Source organism: Phasianus colchicus, chromosome 13 (genome assembly GCF_987193195.1).
Source record: "Phasianus colchicus chromosome 13, bPhaCol1.hap1.1, whole genome shotgun sequence".
Lineage (NCBI taxonomy): Eukaryota > Metazoa > Chordata > Aves > Galliformes > Phasianidae > Phasianus > Phasianus colchicus.
The window spans coordinates 12033211-12053883 of NC_143448.1; the positions used below are offsets into that span (position 1 = coordinate 12033211).

At 39.1% G+C, this 20673-nt stretch overlaps 1 protein-coding gene across 5 annotated transcripts in view; it reads left to right on the top strand.

The window, feature by feature from the left end:
• The window catches only part of CDH11 (cadherin 11), a 742884-nt gene that overhangs the window by 216087 nt on the left and 506124 nt on the right, over positions 1–20673 (top strand). For all 5 annotated transcript variants that reach the window (XM_090149366.1, XM_090149361.1, XM_090149369.1 and 2 more), the window contains one exon: positions 18997–19201. The gene's annotated coding sequence lies outside the window, so the exon portion shown is untranslated. The remainder of the gene's footprint in view (positions 1–18996; positions 19202–20673) is intronic.

Below are 20673 nucleotides of genomic sequence, written 5' to 3' on the forward strand. Positions count from 1 at the left end.
CTGCCATCGTCATCTTGTGGCACAAATGTTCTTTGAGGTAATAACTAAGAGAATACTCTTTATTAAAGTTAAGAAGTAGCCTAGTTTTGGTAATTTAATTTCTATTTTTAAATAAGCTTTTTGATCTATTGCTGAATGTAGTAGGAAGTAAGAGTGAAATTTATACCTGTGATGTGTCAAGATCTGGTTAGCAGAGGCTGTATGAACCTAGAACATTTTCAGAGCTTTGTGAGCAGTAAGTTAGAACTGTAAAGGGCAGATTCTGTGCCTGACTTTGCACTCAGATCCAAAAGCATGTAGATGATACAGTACATGTGATTTAGTATTCTGTGTCATTGGTGATTTACTACTTACGTTTTTTCCTTCTGTGGGTTTTGGGGATTTTGTGTGTGTAATGCATTTGCTGACAGCTTATGCTAGGGTATACAGTGTGCAAACATTCAGAGCTGTATCCTCCGTTGGGTCTGGTCAGTTGGTGTAGCAGCATTTAGTAGCAGCTGAGTCTTTCATTTGAAAGAAATTTTGTACCTTGGTCTCTACTAGATCTGGACTCAAAATAGTAAAACTGGATACAGTTTCCCTTTATTAAATTTCCTGAAGGGGTCACCATCCTTTCTTTTTTCCATTTTCTTTCTTAGGCATCCCTTGGTTTCCAGCCATAGCTGCACACACTCAATTTTCTAGAGGCTTGTCAGAAACACAGCAATTAATGATCAGGGTTGAGATGAAAAACAGATTTGATACAAATAGTGCCATGCAAGCAAATGGATGGCTGAAACCCAAGTGACATATGGAGCAGAGCCACTGTCTGCAGGGCATGGTGCGGGAGGGTGCGGTCCAGCAGGAGGGGATGGATGGGGGCAGGACTCAGCTTGGCATGGAAGAGGCTTTGCTGGCTTGGAAATGTTTGTTTATTTCATGGGATGGAAAAACTTAAGCACTAAACATGTTTGCTTAATTAAGTTATTGAATCACTAGTTGAATTATTCCTGCAGTATGTTGTTTAATCCCCCTGCTTATAGTTGAAGCTGCTAATGCAAACACCAAGAGAAGTGTTTTTGTTCGTTTCATTTTTGGCATTGACATCAGCAGTATTGCATTATTTTTATATGGTTCTCATTTTCTTTTTAATCCATATTTTTATTTTGAACTACTTTGTCCGGAATAATAATATAGTCATTCCATATAGGAGAAACTGGGATATGAATTAGTTAAGTGTGTAATCTTAAGCAGACAAGGAGATGCTTAGAGATTGTGTAAGGAGCTGAACTCAGTGCTCTGAATTCAGTCTGCCACATGATGCTGTCCTCCAAAGTGGTAGGTGAGTAGGTTTTATGAACTGTTCTTTTTTATTTCACCTGCTTTCTGTGAAATTTAGCAATTCTACTCTCTACGAGATAGAGTGGTTTGGAGCACATGAAAAAAACAATTTTTTCCTAGGTGTTACTACTGCCACTGCTGCCTTGCTCTCAAGACATGAAATTCTTGATTGAGCATGGCTCTGCTTCTGAAGGGAGGCTGTGTCCAAAAGCGTGTCATGCATTTGAGAGCCAGGGACTGTGGTGATGGAAGGTACCTCTGCAGTGCACTGTGGGTTCAGCACAGCAGCCTGGAGAGTGCCCAGCAAAGATCTCAACCAGGGCCATGCATGGTAGCCAGCTCAGGTATGGTGCCAAATCACTGGAGAGAAAAGCCAGCTGGCCGAGCTGCTCATCTCTCTTTTCTAGGAGGGATTCCACTTTCTAGATATTTCCTGTTGTGTATTTGGTATACATTCACAGTTTACTTTGGGTGGCTGGAAAATCTACTATGCAGCATTCTGTGTAGTAGGTTAGGATTTTGAGTCTTGTAGCTAATTTTATGTGAATATATATATTCACATTAAAAAAACTATATATATATGTATATATATAAATGTATATATAAACTGTAGACAATTTCAATGATGACTTTGATTTTCTATATTCATTGCATTCTGCTTAGAACTATCACATCTGAAAAAAAGAATATACTTTTTCCACCCAGAAAAAGTGTAATCAATATTTATATTGTACAGCAATAGTCACAATCCATTGGCTTTGCCTGAAATATAGTAAATGCCTCAGAATTTCATGAGATAGGCCAGAAAAATGAAATTCAGCAATATGTTGCCCAAAGGAAACCACAAGGTTTTATGACTGTGAATCTCCTCAGTTTTCAACCGAAGGCAGAACAGAATATGTATTTCACTCTCCTTCTCTGAATGTTTTTCATTCCTTCAAGCCAGCTATTGTACCAGTTGGCAGGGATGCTTGCTCCCATTATGAGTATTGGCTTATAGCACATGCTGCAATCCAAATATCTCAGCTCATTCATATCAGCATCAGACCAGATACGGCACAGGCTATAGCTGCCTCATCATATCTTGGCTTCGTGGTGATCCTTGCTTTGCTATGCATGTATGGGAAGTCTGACGTTTTCCTGTTGCATTTGCCATACATGTGGCTCACAATTGGAGCATGTGTGTGGCAGATCCAGAGAACTCTGAGCATGCAGTGCATTACATCAGGTCCTGTTTATAGCAAGCAGATCAGGTTTGCTGAGATGTAGGGTGGAACTGTGCATGGGCATTAAGTGGTTCTGATATTTCTACAAGTTCCAGTTATTCGCCTGACTGAGCTGCGGGATGTTAAGACATTCTGGACAAGTGTCCTGCCTGAATCCTCATTTTTCATCCAGTCAGGTTTTCTGTGTGGAAAGCAACAATTCTATTGCCTTTGTAGAAGTTGTTGTTTCTGAAGATAGTGTGGTCTGAAGTCATGGGAAAGCAATGACTGCAGCTTGGCAGCACACAGGGAGACAGTGGGGTTTGGTGGGGGAAGAGAATGCTTGGAGGAAGCAAAGCAGGCATAGAATTATAATGCTAGGTTTTATCAATTTGCAAAGTTTAATTACTTCTACTTACACTACCTCTGAAGAGAAATGGAATCCAGGTTAATCTTGCAAGATATGCAATATGCAATAAAAATAATTTATTAAAATAAAGCCCATTACTGCGATTATCAAATACATTTTTAATTAAGACCAAAGTTGCTTCAGTATAATTTTTGCTTATATTATCTCAAAATATTTGGACTTGTTCATCTTTCTAAGCTTTATTTCTCTTCTATGAAGATCATGAACTTGGCTTAATTAGAAGTAGTAGTTAAAATGTCAGAGCAAATTAATTTCAGCCAACTAAATGGTCCCTTGGAGAATTGCAGCCTCCACCTGTTGCTCCTGTCTGTAGCCTGGGAATACCTGTGCTTTGACAAGGAGTGGGCTGTCACTACCACTGTGCTGGGAGTCACTCCACTGGCACCAGCGTGGCAATGAATGCTAATAGCAGGAATGGAGACTTGTAACTTCACTGGTGGAGCAGAGCACAAGTCTTCCATGTTTCTCTGTACCTCCAAAGTTCCATTAAGTTACATTAAATAGGGTGATTTAAGGTTCTTAAAGGAAGTTTTATGCAAGACTTCTACAAGAGTTTGTGACTCTTGTCTCTCAAGAATGCCTTAATGTAATTTATCCTGTTCATAACTAAGGATGACATTTAGATGTCCTTCATTACAGCAGCCAGCTCTAGATTCTCAGCCTGTGTAGGCAGATGAGTTGATTTGAGTATTCATTTTTTACATCAGCATCTCTTTTAGGTCCCTAGCACAAAACATTTTATTTCCGAGGAGATTTTACTCAGTGTTAGTTTTGCATATTTCCTTTTTTTTTCCACTGGGTGCCTTCCTTTTGAATATGACTATACTAATTTTGTATCCAAGATGATGGAACAATCTTACATTCTAAAGGGAAGGTTTTGGATAATAGCTAACACAGTGACTAATTTTCTAGGTGTTAAAACCTCAAATAAAAGGTAAGTTAATTGTTAACAATGCTTAAAAATGCATTTTGTTACAAAATTCTGGGTTCCTCTGTTTTCTTAGTAGGTTGTAATGAGCTGAATCCATTGGTTAAATTAAAACGTTTTTTTTCATATTCAGTAAGTGCAGTGTGTATGCAATTGAAGAAAAATAAAATTGAAATTTACATTTTCATCAAATGAATAACCACATGCTGAGGGTTGCTAACTGCAATTTATGATTATGCAAATGAAACAGGTTTCACATCTAGGATATGTACAAAAAATGGGAATTCCATTATTATATATCAAAAAGCCATTAACCTTGAAAATTATACACAATTGACATGAACATTTCCAAAATATGTCTGAAGGCTCCTAATGCTCTCCCTTTCCATCCCATACGTATAGGTACTGTCTTAAGGTACTGCGTATTAGATTTAGTGAAATAATTTGGAACAAATAATTTACTAAATGACCTCGACACTTTTTTGTTAGTGAAGTGTCAGTAGGAACTTGCTAGATTCTTTATTCATCATTTAAAATTGGTGAGAATAATTCTACTGAGAAGAACAGGAGTTACAGAGCAGTTCATAACTGGCTTCTACTATTTTGAAATCTAGAGAGGGCATGGAGATGAAGGCTGGGCAGTAAGTTTCATCAGGGAGAAGCTCCTTGCTGTGAATGCTCACATCTGTACTTTATGGACTTTTTGGTATTATATGATTCCAGATCAGATCCTTTTTTCCTTTTGACTTTTGGAAGGAAACTGCCTCGTGCTACGCTGCTGGCACCAAGGTGAGGATGTCACTGACTGCACCTGGGTGCTGAGCAGCTGCAGGTGAGCAGCAGCAGCTGCAGTCCCACACACAGATGTGCCAGCTGTGCTCAGTGGCATCGTGGTGAGGCTGTAGGGATGTGCTCTGAGGCACCCCTCTCTGTGCAGCATCACCACCTAGTGCCAAAGCTCTGACCAGAAACTAGCACAGCACAGTGTGGTAACGCAGTACTTACAAAGACTAGTTCTCAGTAGATACCTCAGAACATTGTTCTTCCAGTGATTTATGGTAGCTTTGTGGAAGTGCTTCAGTTATATTTCTGTGTCAGCACAAAGGAAGGGTTCTATCCTGAGTTCTTTTTACCATAAGTGCTGTTTGCGTTATGATAAACAATCTGTAAGATACCAAGATCTGTCCATGGGAGATTACTGTCTGTTTGTTATCAATAATATTTAATTTACAATAAGTTTTGGCATTTCTTTTCTCATTCCCTTAGATATGAGAGGAGAAGGCTTCAAATCCTCTATTGCAAATAAATCAAAATAACACTAAAAGTGGCCCTCATCACCCTATATCAAGGACTCTGGCTGTTCTTTCCTTCCCTTGTCAATGTAAGAGGCTGGATCTGTTTCCTTGCCCAATACTCACTTTCAGATGGGGATTTACATCAAAAGTGCTGCCAGAGAAATGGTAGTGTGGAGTTCTGCAGTGAAAGAAAACAGATACTCGAGTACACGTAGGTGTCATTGATGGGAAAAAAAGGAGGAAGGGCAGGAGGAGCTGGGAGCTTCGCAATCACCTGGGTGCTGTGTAGGTACTGATGGTCTGAGACTTCTAAATAAAGAAATGAAAAGTACAGCTGGTTCCACTGAGAAGGTTTATTTCTTCTAACATGGGTAGGGTGTGTGTAGCATTGGACATTTATTTGTTTGTGACACTGCCCTGGCGTCTCCAGTGCTCTCAGCTGCTCAGTGACTCTTCTTGGGGCAAGCACATGAGCAGCATTGGCCTCTCCAGATGGCATTACGCATGAAAAATGTGCTTTTGCAATGCTTCTTCCACCAAAAGAATGCAGCTGAGAGCTGCTAGTGTGATTCTGTTTACTTGGAAATACAAAAGAAAGGGGATATTTACTCACACTGGCTCTTGATTACATTGCAAACTACTGAAACAGTTGTCAAAAACATTTTTTTTTTTTTTGTACTCTTTAACTCCTGCAAAAATCTGTCACAGAAAAGATTATGACCAAGTGCTTCCTGTGTTGCTCTTCCTAAGTTTGGCACAGAACAGCAGAAAGCCAGATCAGTGTCTTCTTTACTTTCTGTAAACGCTCTTCACATTAATCTCTGTAAATACCAGAAATGCTAATATCTAGTCTTTGTATATGCTCACAGAACAGATTTAGGGCACTTTTTTTGAAGGATATATATAAAGCAAGCATTTGCTATCAGTTAAAAACATCCTTTTTTGACATCTTTAGAACACATTTCTTAAAGTACTGAGCAACAGTTGCACGGTTAATTCCACAAATGTCACTGGCTATGTTATCAGGAAATAGTGCAGGAAAGCACAGTGGTCAGCTGCCTGATGTCCAACAGACCCCTAAATATCTTAAGTTGGGGAAGCTGATATCCCATTGGGAGTTAAACTTGTCTGCTGGCAAATAGCATGGCAAGGGTATGTTCCAGGGTCTGGTCTACTGATGATGCTATTTTAGGAGCAATTTGTGTGTGTGTGTATATATATATGTGTGTCTATATATATATAAAATATATTTTAATATGAAAGCCTAGATACTGAGGGAGAAAATGGCAGTGGTAATGTAGCCTTGTTTGAACCTTAAAAAAGTAAGTTTTTCTGATGCCAAAAGAAAAAACAAAAGGCTCCATGATGTAATGGGCTTTGAGAATTTTGGTTATCTGCAGCTCTTCCACCACTAGATGGTGGGAAAGTTGCAATGGAAAGTTGCAATGTGAGAGTGCTTGGGGCACCTGATCTGCCCTCGCAGGGTTAGTCCACAGGCACGTCAGGCTGAGCACAACACTCCTGAAATGGTTGTGAAGTTTTGCCAGGAACTGGCATGCGGACTGCGATGTTGCCTGTGGATGTGTCTGTGAGCTTTGTGCTGGAGAACCATGCCGATATTACCAGGGCTGCTGTGGTGACCAAAAATCCATTTGCAAATTTTACCTTAGAAACAAAAAAATTATCCGGAGGCTGGTTTATACTGAATTCAAAACTACCATAACTTGCTAGCGTGGTTATTGTAAAGCTAACTCTCATATTCTGTCGTGTCTATATACCCACTGCTTCATTAAATAATTGACAAAACACCTAGCATACTTAAACGCAGGGTAGTCTGAGTCATTTTTCTTTCAATAGTTTCTTTGGCTTATTGTATGAAGAGGAGGCGTGCCTCGTTCTCAAAAAATATTGCAGGCACAAAGGGTAAATCTTTCTTCCACAGAGCCATGGAATTTGCTAAGCTATTTTTTGTGTGGACATTTGAGGTAGAAATGGTTTGATTTGAAAATATCTTTTAACAGGTTTATTGCTCCCTGCTTTGTTCTAAAGGACAACTACATAAATACTTCTGTCTCTGGGATCTCTTGCCAGAGGTCTGCTTTAATGTCAGGCTCATCACCTCACCAGCCAGTTCTCCCCCGTTTTTGATCTTGGAATGAAATTTTAGTCCTGACTTCTAATGCAAATGTCGGTGATGTCAATCCTTAATGATTAAGGTAACTCCAATACAGACTTCAGGAGCATCAAATGGTGGTGATGCCTTTGATTTACATGTCACCTTTCATGCCTAGAGATCTCAAAGCACCTATAACTTCTGGCAAACATGCCGAGTTAATGGGTTATGTCACAGTCTATTCAGCAATAATTGGTAAGTGCTCAGAAGAAAGTCTGATTGATGGGTGAAATGGCTCAGAACTTCAATTATCTTAATGAACAGTTTCTTGAACTTAACAGAAAGTCTACCAGTAACGCAACTGGAGCTATGAACTTGAATTCAGCTCCTCATTATATTAAACATTGAGCTTGGTGGTAATTTGAAGACTTGGTTCTTGTTCTGTGTATGTATGTTTTTATAGGAATTTACATATTCATTAATGATACATAGCTACTTCAGCTCTGGAACTTAAACATCACATAGAGTGTTTTGGGTCACTGAATGAAAAACAACACTCCACTTGTATATACGAAGCTATTAAAAATAAATTGATATGCAATTACCCAAGTTTACCAAGGTGCTAGAGACAAATATTCAGAGCAGTCTGAAAGGTTCTGGAAGTTTTATTAGTAGGCACATATTCAAGACACTGGTTTTACACCTGGCCTGACATTTTACATATGACAGAAAACTGATGTAGAGATTGAAATGACTTCTGTAAATAGCAGAACTGAGCTAACAGGAAGTGGGAAGATGACATGAAAGGCAAACAGCTTGCTGTTGAGGAGATGGTTTTGAGATTTTTCCAGTGTGAAAGTTCTTTTTAAATTAGCAATTGTGATCACACATATATTGTCTCGTGTGTATGCCTCCTTGTTCTTTTCTTATTCCTCTTTGCTATTGTACTTCTAAATCTCAATCATTTTTCCACAGAAGTGAGAATTGTTGTTAGCATCTGCTGTGTGTGCGTAATTACTGTGCCTGTTAAAAGGCTTATTTCTATCATTTCCTGATCTCTTCCACAAATCCTTACATTGGTAATTAGTATATCTTACAAATACTGGTGGTGTGGAAAAGACCATAAATTTTCAGCATAAACCCAGTATTGCCTTCTGATGACTAATACTGTTGTGGGTACCATAAAAATAATAGTATTAGAAAAAAAGCAATAACCCCAAGCTGTATTTTACTACGTGTTGCCAAGGAGATCTGGCTTTGTGAGTGACTTTTGGACCTGGAGTCCTTGCACCAACTACAGCAGAAATGTCAAGAATGTGATCATTTTTTCAGCAAAAAAAAAAAATTCACCTATGTAAATTCACCTTGTAATATTTGTATTTTCAACACTGGAGATTGTGGAGAGTGCAAAAGAAAACTGCTGACTTCTTAGCTGTGCGTTAGTGCTTGTGTGCTAGTTGTTCTTTTTATGCGATAGGAAGGATGGAGTTGTGGAAGGTCATGGATGGGGGTGAAGCCATGGGAGGAAAAAAGAGCGTAGGGGTGGCATCACTGTACAAGAGTGAGTTCAGGTTGCTGCATCCCTTGGAGATTTAGTTGTGTGGGCCTAAAATTATTCATGGACACAGCTTCTCCTGTCTTTTATCTTTCATGGATAAATAAATCCTATTGCAACACATCCAAGTGATGCTTTCCCATTTTCAGGCTTTAATTCTGAGTATTGATGTATATTCTGGATAGACGCTTGCCATTTCAGCTTGTGATACTAGAAAGGAGCTTAACTCCTTAATTTATTCCTGAGGAATAGTGACTTTATAGTTTTAAAATCCGTTTTGGCCAGATTTAGCCGATTTTGTAACATTTTCCTTCTTGCACCTGCAGCAGGTCATATCACAGGAGCTTTATGAATGGTTTGGAGTCTTTCCATTCTCACTCACCCCAATCAGTGCTCACCTCAGCTGCGTCATTGCCCTTGTCTCCAAAGCCATGAGTTTCACTAGTACAGGACAAACTTCTGGAAACTGTTGAAGGAGATAAACACATCAGAAGGCTGTGCTGCCATTCAGAGATAACAGTAACCACATGCATCAGTACAAGTGAGGGGCTGACCTTCTGGAGAGGAGCCAAGAAGGCTAGTGGGACCCTGGGGTGTGTTGAGAAGAGTGTGGCCAGCAGGGCAAGGGAGGTGATTCTCTCCCTCTGCTCTGCTTGGTGAGGCCACATCTGGAACACTGTGTCCAGTTCTGAGCTCCTCAGTTCAAGAAAGACAGGGAGCTGCTGGAGAGAGGCCAGCGAAGGACCACAAGGATGGTTTGGGGCCTGGACCATCTCCTATGTGGGAAGGCTGGGAGACCTGGGACTGCTCAGCATGGAGAAGTCTGAGAGGAGATTTTATGCTTATAAATATCTAAAGGACAGGAATCAGCTGGATGGGGCCAGGATCTTTTCCACAGTGCCCAGTGACAGAACAAGGGGCAATGGGTGCAAACTGGAACATGGGAAGTTCCATACAGAGGTGAGGAAAAGCTTCTTCCCTGTGAGGCTGACAGAGCGGGGGAGCAGAGAGGTGGTAGAGTTTCTTTCTCTGGAATATTCAAGACCCACACAGATGCTTTCCTGTGCGGCCTGCTGCAGGGAGCTGCTTGGCAGGGGTTGGACTCTGTGACCTTCAGCAGGTCATCCCAGCCCCTGCACTTCTGTGATTCTGTGAAAAGAGAGATTTGAGTATCATTAGGAAGCTGTACAAGTCAGCAGAACTAAATGTCAGGTACCTGGTATTAGAGGTGTGGCTTCATGAACTTTGAGGCGTGCAGCAAAATGTTACGGTCACACACAACTTTGGCTGATAGTTCTGCTGGTATGGATACTAGTGTCATTTCCCTCTTCCTATTTGCTCTTCTTTGTTAGTGTCTAATAGTATGAATTTGTAGTATGTCTCTTTAGTTTAATTCTAAAATATCTCTGTGTCATCAAAGCTAGGTTATCTTGTGACTTTGGGCAAGTGTCATTTTTTAAAATCCACTTTTCCTAAGCAATATGACCAGAATGATCTCATGCTTTGAGTGTCTAGACTGTGTGAAGTTTGAAAGAGACAAAAAAGCACTTTCTGGAAGAACTGTTAAAAGATATCAATTTTTCACAGTTATAATAGAACCTCATAATTAATTTAAATGAAATTTGTTTTCCGTAACACAGATTTTTGAGTGTAAAGTATGTCCTTTGAGAGAGGCAATGGGAAACAACCTCTGTTATTTTTGATTACCTTTGTGTTTTGCTTTTTACTCATTATGCTAATTTTATGCTAATAACCTTCTTACATGAAGTTTCACTTTATACTGCATAAACTGACAAATAGAGCAATATTTATCAAGCATAAATATTAAAAACACTATAAAGACTTTTAGGCTTCTAATTATTATGCTAATTTATCTCTAAATTATTCTTGTATTGCCACTCTACAGTTCACAGTAGAATGCGATACAAAAAATGGTAAAAAAAAAAAAAAAAACAACAACAACAAAGACAAAAAACAACAAACCAACACAACAAAACCAAAACCAACCCTACAAAGTTCTATTCCTTAATGCTATTAATTAATTGCATAGAAAGCCTGTCTATGAGTTTAAAAATGCCTAGTTATAGCATTGTGGATGTAAAGATAAAGAATCCATTTTTTCTGGTGAGCTGTTGAGCCTTTGTTTATATTATTATAAATACTAAGGAATTCAAAGTGTTTTTTTTATTTTAAAAGAGCAGAAAAACCTAATATATTGAATGGAAATTTCATATATTGAGCCAAATTCTTAGTATTTCTTTTCATATCCGTATATTTATCAGAGTCAATGAGGCTATTCATAACTGTGTGATTTTTGGCCTCTTTCCTGCTTTTGTATTCCATACGTGGGGTCAGATTACATTCCCAAATCCAAGGTACCATTTGTTTGAGTAGCACTAAGAGACTATGATGTGGGGCTAAATCTCTTCAGTGCACAGAAGGACTTACTAAAAACATGCTAAGTAACTTAAAATTTAGCATTCATAAATATGTGGGTGTTACCATTGATCAGAGGTGGTGATGAAGGCAGCATGAGGAGCAGCTGGAGCTAGTGCTCACTGAATGAAAGCTGCTGCAGCAGGGCTATGAAGACATTGAGGTGTATTTAATTGAGCTGAGTTGTACTTATGGGCCTGGGTGGCTGGAGAGCTGTGTGGCTCTGGAGTTCTCATTTGTGGAGTCAAAGATTGTGACCATCTTTATTTTCAGGTGTAGAGGTCTTCTCTTGCCTGTAGCAATGAACAGATTTAATACAGAAAAATAGTTCAAGTGTTAACAATATTTTTTATTTCCACTGTTTTTTCTTTTTCTGTCCAAATGTTGGCTTTCTGAATTTAGGAACCAACAATATCAAAAACAAACAAAAAAAGGTTTTATAAGTTATTTTGTATACCTGATTTTTCGGTTAACTTTTCCCTTGACCCATCTGTAATGAAACAAAATTTGTCTTAAAATGATTCTTAATTCTTTACAGCTAAGTTTATCATAGGTTTTCTGTAGATGTCTCTCCTGACCAGCCTAAGTTTCCTATCAGAAGCACACAACTGATTTCCTCTAGTGGAGGGTTTCATACATGAAGCCATGACGTTTTATTAGCTTCTCTGTAAAGGTCTATAACAGTCAAATAGCACTGAGAGATCTGGGGCAGTGTATTAACAGGCAGTGTCTTTTTAAGTGGAAACTGTTTCCTGTGATGCTTAACTGACCAAAAATTAATACTACAAAATACTACAGTTCAAAGTCAGTGCTATGAAGAAGGTAGAGGTAAGATTGTGTTTCATTGGAAAACAGGAAAGAATTGCACTCAGGGACACTGAGCAGCAGTTAAACAGCTGGTGCTTGAGGAGTGATGGTCCTGTAGGAATGAGGTAAATGGGCAAGTTGAATGTTGGTTGAGTAATGAGGGCTATGAGGATATAGGTGAGGAAGTGGAAAGTTAGCACTACAAGAGCAAGGTTGCAGAGGACGGTGTGCTGAGTATCAGCCAGCACATTCCTCTTTTTTTGTCTGTTGTCCATTTGTTAGTGTTTTATGCAGCAATCTTGGTCAGATACAGAGTCACTCAGTCTCTTTAGCTACTTAAAATTGGGCATTGGCTAAAGAGTATGAAGGATGAAGGTGCAGTAAGACAATGGACTGCCTGACTGCATATCCATGTAAGTGGATAGCTGCGTATACCTCCATACATACCTATGTTGCCTGTTTATACATTGCTCATTTTAGATGTTGCATACTAACGCTTATAAGCAAGCTAGTGGTGAAAAGTAACTCTTCATTTAAAAACATTACCTATTTTTTATGTGTAAGAATCCACATGAAAAATACATTGAAGTTTTTGATGTAACTGCCAATTATGTGTTTAAAAAATATCAAGAAAGTATTCAATGGCAATTTTTGAGTCACTGTCTTCAGTCTGAAATCTTGTTTTTGCAAAGAACCAACTATTCATCTCATCCACATAGTTATCGATTCTTGTACTCATCAGGGGAAGTCACTCTGTAGAGCCACAGCATTCTTCTGTAGCTGTGTTTGTAAGGAGCAGTGTGGAGGAGAGGAGTGGGACACTGAACGCAGCCAAGCATCTCCAGGAGCCATGCCATGCCAATCCCTACCTGACAGCAGATCTTTGTTTTTTTGTAAGCCTGCATCCATTGGAAAGTGGGAGTTGTGTAGTGGCTTGAGCATTACTGAGAATGGGACATCTTTTCCTCATGACTGTATATGTCAAATCACAACTCTTATCAAATCACAACACTATAGCATTAGGAGGGTTCAGTTTTCAAGGGTTTACTTTAACACCATTGGTTTTTATCTTTTTATAATACCTAATAATAGTCCAGCTTTCTTTTAGGGCTTGGTAGACAGTCTTAGTTCCACAAACAGTGTACAAAACTGATCCTACATCACTGTAACAACACGGATAATGGATAGAGAGAGGATTTATGGTCATTCATCTACTGGTTAATCTGATATGTGCAGAATTCTTTTTGAAAAATATCAAGAAAGCTGAGGTATTTCTTATCTGAAATAATGTGTGCTTAATTAAAGAAACTTTGTATATGCATGCATGTGAGAGAGATGCAGGGAAGGGATTTTTCCTTATGTCCTTTTACTTTTTGAAAGTTTCATGTTTGTTTTGCAACAGAAGCACATAGATGAAAACAACCCACAAGGTAGCTGTGAAATCAATCAGTAGTCCAACGATTTTGAGCTCTGAAGTAACCTAGTAGGGGGGAAAAAAAAGAACACAGTATATTAAATACAAATCCTAAAAGATCAGTATTGTGCCAAACAGGTTATTGCATTCAAGACACTTGATAAGGATGATTTAACAGGGTGAAAAGATCACCTCTGCAGATCACAGAAATAAAACACTGTGAAGAGATAATAAAAAAAAAAACAAAAACAAAAGAGGCCCACAGAATAAAGAGATAAGTGAACATTATCCTTTTTTTTTAAGGGTTTGGACTTACCTCATGATTGTTAGCACTTCTTGTACTAGACTGTTTCCAAAATCAAAAAATCTAACTGTTTGTATGCAGAGCATTCTAACCATGACTCACTGCTGTTGTCCTCTAGAAGCAGAATAGAATTGACAGTTAGAGTGACTTGATTCTTGGTTTGGATGTTGTTTAATAATGGACAGTAAGCAGTGAAATCTTAGATGAGATATTTTGAAGCATATTTATGAACTGTGATAAATTTCAAATGCTTATTTGTTGTTTTTTGTTTGTTTTGTTTCTGAAGGAAAAAATTGAATACATTTGTAAATGTGTTTCTACATCAAATAACGGGGGCTTGGTGGGCATCTAATAGGGCTCCTTTGGAAGGCTCACCCATCTGGGGGTCAGTTTTGAAAATACAGCTGCTTTTTACCTACAAACAGAAACCTGCCTTTCTGGTGAAGTGTCTATCTGTTTCTATTGGCAGAAAATTTTTGAATTGCCTTGGTCAAAAAAAAAAAGAAAAAGTTTTCTTTGGCTCCAAATATGCCATCTGCCATTCATTGTCTGCTTCACACTCAGTCATTTACAAAACTCCTGCATTTCTTTAGCATTTTTTTTTCCAGATCTATCATGCTGAGATATTTTGTGAATTTTGCAGCCTTTTTTTTTTTCCCTTAACTTTTTATTTCATTTAATTCCCAGGAATAATTTGAAATGATTACTGTTCTTTGTTCAGGAAATGCTTTACTAGAAAAACAAGTTTGTTCTCTTGCTTGCTTGTTTTAAACAATCGTTATGTAGCTGCAATTTAAAAGTGTAGGGGGCAGAAAGTAACCATTTAGAGAATATTGATAAAATGAGACAGGTCTGAGGTGAAGAATCAGAATCTTATTTTGCTTAAGTGCAGTAAGTGCCTGGAGCTGCATTCTGATACTAAGTTAGTCATATGTAGAATGGAAATTAATGTCTTTTTTATAACTACAATTTGAAGCCACAGGCTTATAATTAAAATATATATAACCATTTGAATGGTCATTAAATAACTATGTTAATGTTCAGGTGGGCAGTGCTGCCAGATAACAAATGAAATGCAAGTGCTAGCAGCACCTTAGGCTGCTGTCACCCGATTATTTAGCTGTTGTGAGGAACACGTTTATTATGTATTGAAGCACTGTTGCTGTAGAGGAGGGAAGCTTGGGTTCAAGTTTGAGAATACCAAGAATAGTTCCTGGGCAGGTTAGTGGAAAGGATATTAAACATGATTCTTAGGATATGGGCCTAATTTAAAGAATCATTTTCTGTTGCACCCACAACTTTATTCTTTCATCTTCCTGACAGCATAAATGTTCCCATCCATTTCATTTCATCTTCTTCCTTATCATCTCAGATATTTATATGTTTGGATGGCCCCATCACGGTAAAATCCAGCTGCCTCCCAAATAGAAATATCATTTACAATTTCCCTCGCTTCTTTCAGTGTCTTCAGGGAAATGGCTTGATTAATTCATAGGTTTTCATTCCTTCATTTGTTTGTTTATGTATGTGAGTGAGTGGATGTGCTGTGTAAGGATGTGTGTGACTAAATTATTGAGGGAAAGCTAAATCAAAGAGATTAAATTTGCCTTTAGGGTGTATTTAAAGTACAGACTGCAATATACAGATACACATGCATCTTTAAAGGAACTGGTGTGCAGCACTGGAAACTTAGATGAGGGGAGATCCTCAGAAACCTCCATTTGGACATTTCCTGCAGGAGAACATTTCTGCTCTCTGGCAGTTTGAGAGTTGGATTTAGGGATGAATGTCCCAGTTTTCAGAGCTGGAGACTGTGCTCAACTCTTCTTTTTTATACCACTTTCATAAAGAAAATAAAATGTTACTGATTCCACCCCATCTCTCTGGTTTGCAGAAATGTCATTTCATGCTACTGAACTCTGGAGAGAAGAAGGAACCCTGAGCTTTCCAAACTGTTTGAAAGATTCTCTTTCTTTCCCTGTTCTAATTGAATCTGGTGCCAGTGGTCATATGTGCAAAACAAGAGAGCTAGCAGATCTTAAGGGTGGTTCTGCCTGGATCAGACCTGCCCTGAATACCTCAGCAAACACTTAAAACTCACCTACCCTGCCTCTGTGCTTCTATGAGTCTATTTCAACTGCTGCTGTGCAATATATGGAAAAACTTCTGGAAACTCCTGTTGTTAGCAGGAGACAAAGCAATCTGGAGGGAGCCAGAATACAGTCTGTACTTAGGTAGAAAGAGAAACCACCGAATATTTCTGTTGTCTGACAAGTGTCTTACCAACTAGGAATCAACTATCATGAAATACCCCAGAGCTTCTAACCTCCCTGACCTTCCCTGAGTCATCCTTTGTTAGTCCCCATTGATCACAGACCTGGGAACAGGGATTACGTGATTCAAATAACCTTCTTGAGAAGTTCAGTCTACTCTTTCAGCTCTGTGAGTCAGAGGGGATCACTGGGCATTCTTCAAGGAGCTGTGCACTCCTACACCCATGCCTTGTGCTGTGCTGCTATGCACCGTGCTGTCCTTCTTGTGGAGCTTCTGTTGATCAGCAAAGTTTAATTCCTGTAATACTTATAATTTGCTGTATGGGAGCAGTCCTGTTTTATAATCTTTCCTGAAAAAGGGGTTTTGGAATATGGAGAGGGGATTATTTAAACAGGGAAATAAACCAAGATCTGTTAGAAAACTCAAAAGTCCTTTTAGTCTCTGTGTTCAAATTCTTTCAGATTAGATTTGTTTTTCAATGGCTTTGCTTGGTCAGACCTCCAGTATGCTTGTGTGACAGCATTTTTCAGCTGTGTCTCAGTCTTCAGAGCTCTCTGTGAGCAGTAGGTCTGAGCTGAGTCCAGAGCTCAGTGCCCCTCCTGCCCGCACGTTGTCCTCAGCACTGACATGCAGCCAGTCAGGGGGAAAAATGGTCATATGTAGCTGAATTTCCTGTGGCTGTTACTCTGAGCAAAAGTTACTGTTTCTGAGTAGCCACAAGTCTCTTTCTAGTAGACAGTGATTGTGCAATCATTATAAAGTGCGTGAATGGGTGCTTGCGTTGCCACTCTCAGTAGATATATTAAGCACTGAACTGACGTAAGGAGCAAATTGTCTGCTTAATCAACTCCCTTTCAGAATTAGCATTGCTAAGAAAAAGAAGTGCGTGTGGATTACCCTGTGTGTGCTGCTACTGGCAGAGTGAGCAGCATAGAAGCAGTCTGTTTCCCCCATGACATGGGAAGCTTTGGGTGTGCAGGAAGCAGCTATATTCCAGCTGTCAGTACTGCCATGTTCCAGCAGTCCTGGCTGGAAAATGTTTCCTACCTGGGGAAATTATGCTTGGATACTGATAGATAGTACTGCTAATGATGGAATCCTATTGATAAAAGTACATCTCTTCTGAAAAATGACAAGGGAAAAGCTTTACGTACATTGTCTGCATGAGGAGTGGAAATGAGATTTGGCAGCCATCAGTGAGATGAGGAGGAGAAGCCTCTCCAGGCTGTTAGGGCAAGAAATGTCATTCAGGTGAATGCTGGCCAGGTTTCTAGCAAAATGTGCAGGCTGGTATTCAGTGCCATGGCACAGAATGAACAAGATTGATTGACAGTGGTAGAAAATAAAAGAGGGAGATTCTGAAATGGTATTGCCACCAGTGGCAGCTGCAGCAGCATACCTGAAGAGTGCTGTTGGCATGCAGGCACTATGCACTGTGCATACTGGCTGGACTGTGTCTGCAGCAGTGAATGCCTCTGGACTGGCTTCTCTGGGACCAAAGGGCTGACAAACACAAAAAAGATATTGTTAATAGAAAAATGAGACTGGGGTTTCTCTGTTAGCCTTGGGGTCGAAGGCCTTGCCTACTGAATATTAAAGAATAGAGAAAAGTCTTCACCAGAGGTAGAGTGATTTAAAAAAGAGAGAAAGAATAAACAGATAGATAGCTGATATTTACATCACAATCTTCCAGATTCTTTGCTGTGTTATTGCATAACTTTATTTTCAGAATGCTGTCTCTTACCAAATGGATTGTTTCATTTCTTCTGGAGAAGAGGTTTATTTTGATAGTTGAGCAGTCTGCAGGAACGCTTCCCAAAGCATTCTCTGCATCTGCAGTGTTGGAGGCCTGCAGCAGCTCTAGTTTAGAAAGGTCTCATTCCCTTTGTGTCCATTGTAGGGCTCTGGTCTCAGGCAGTGCTTTAGTAAGAGTTGATAATGAACATAAGGATAAAGTTTAAATCCTTATATGTGGGAGTATGAAAATTCGTTTGTTTAACTGGCAGCATTTAGTAACTTTTCTTCTTTATTCAATATGCACAAGATGCAGTAACACAGTAAATGGGAGGAACGATCTGTTATGTATTTAGAATAGAATAATTCATCAAGCCTTTAGGGTAGACCTGAGCAGCAGAGGGCTGTAAATTTCACTGCTACAAAACCATTATATAGAGATCAGTTTCTTTCCAGTGTTACCTTTTGCTGGCAGTGTGATAGTCAGTCAAGTCTTCTGAACTCAATGAGCATCAACAGCTCAATGTTCTTCAAAACCGAAGGAACTGAGTTTGCTTCCTGCTTTTCATGAGTGAGGGCAACCATGTGGCCATGATTATCAAAAAAGTCTGTGGCTCCTATTGAAACTTTCTCTATAAGACTTAGTTGATTGTGAAGCTCTTTGGAAGGCTTTGAAAAGGTCATAGCCTCAATCCTCAGCTTTGAGGAGAATGTCAGAAGGCTTTAAAGGGTCATTTTATATCCAGCAAAGCATGAGGTGGTACAGCTATGTACTTATAACTCATCTTGGGCAAATATTTTTTTTAAGCGGCAAGAATGTTGTATTTATACTTTTAATGTATGCTGTATTATTAAGCTCTGACATTAAACACCTTCATGCCAGTTTGGAGTCACTGAACTTTGCTAATCACACAGTAAAAAGAAGGGGAGGGGAAACTTAGCAGGTCTTACAATATGTTTCTTTCATATGGCAAACTCCCAAGGTCCTTTTTAACCTCAACTATTCTGTGGTTTTGTGACTGTGTATCATGGTGAATAGATGAAAACTTTCCGTGGCTGGGGTTGAAGATATGGAAACTCGATGATTAATGTAAACTGTGATAGCTACATGTATAATTTGTTCTATATGCTCTACAGGAGACAAAACTTTCCCATTAAAGTATCTTCTCCTTCTTTAACAGGAAAAGGATGCTGTTCGTGATGGAGATATCCAGTTTTGGGACAAAATCACAAAAGTGAAGCCTTACAAAACCAGAAAACCAAGCAGAAAAATCTTCAGCTGATATTGCCCTCTTTCCTCAGTATGCAGACAGCATTTTCTTTGATAGATGGATGTGTTCCTGTGGAAAAGATTCCACCATTCTGCTGACATCTGATGCCTGACAGGCAAGTTAAACACTTAAGAACTGCACAACATTGTTTATGTTGTGCAGTGGGTCCGTTGAATAGCAAATTCCTAGAAAAATGAAGCATTGTTCATCCTTAGACTACTTGAGCATGCTAAATAAATTCAGCTGGGAAAAGATGTCGAAGGCAAGATTAAGGGAAGAATCCAGCAAGTCAGCATTTAGGGCATTCTGATGTTTATTGCTTAACCCACTAGACTGTACAGGATGTTGGCTTTCATTGCTCTTAAGTTCTGCTCTTGAAACAGTCTCACTATAAATAAACAAGCAGAGTTCTAGGACCTGCTTCCAATGCTGTTTCAGCTAATTCTTCCTCATGTGCAATCTGATCTACTCTGCACAGACTGCTTGGGGTTGTCTGGATCCAGAGAACGAATCTTGCAGTTACATTGTAAGGGTTCTCACCTAAAAAGTGGAATATTCAATTTGTAGTTTGTGCTCCAGTAAATGTTTGATTGCCTAAGAAAAAAATTGAAATATTATAATCCCTTAAACTAACAAAAATGATGATTAGAGCACTTTAGTGAAGGTGCAAGCTCTCCTCAGGCATTTGGGATTCAGTCTCAGGCACAGAAAGAAATTGTCATGCAATTGGTTTGAGCTGTGAATCTGTCTCATTTTAAAATAATCCTTCAAGATGAGTCATTCTTTCTTCAACCCCCAGTGTAACTTAACTCTACAAGTAGGAAAAAAAGAAAGCCAGCCATAACTTCCACTTCTTTATTTCTCCTCATACTAAGTCCCTCACAGACTCCAGAGGAGCACTTATGAGTGGCCATTGACTCAGGCTTTTCCCATCTGATATTCCAAAGATGAAATGGCAATTAGCCTTTGCCTGCTAGGCTAATTGACCTTTGGCCTTGTCTTTTCAGTTAATTACCAAATCAGTCTAGTTGGCTGTTTCTCAAAGCCTTATGAAGTCTTAAGATAATAGGAGGCTTCAGGCTGAAACACATATGAAAAGACAGTTTTTCCCCACTCTCCTGTTTTTATCACCTATACCAGTTCTTTAGCTAATCACTCTGTCATAGAAATTGGTCCTGAGTCTACTATATCCTGAGGGTGTGAACTGCTGTGCTGGGGACTAAGAAAGACTACAAACTTGACAACTCTGGCATTTCCTTTACTGTTAGTTCTTAAAATGAACTTTTCACAGTTCGTACCTCTCTCTAAGCAACTAAAATGTGTTAATGGTTTTTAATTTCAAATGAATTTTTTTCATTACAAATTGATTGACGTGGATTTCTCTCTCCTTTCCTGTTTTGTCTGCCAGACAGCTAAGCTGGTATGGGTAGGTTTCACAACCCAGATCAATCAATACAGCGATAAAGATTAGGTATCAGCCTTTTTCAAAAGATGGGATTTTCATCTTAATGGCTCAGCCTTCTAGAAAATAATTCTCTTTTGGTTTTGCCAGTTATAAGGGCATAGCCTTGTGCAATAGAAAAGTCC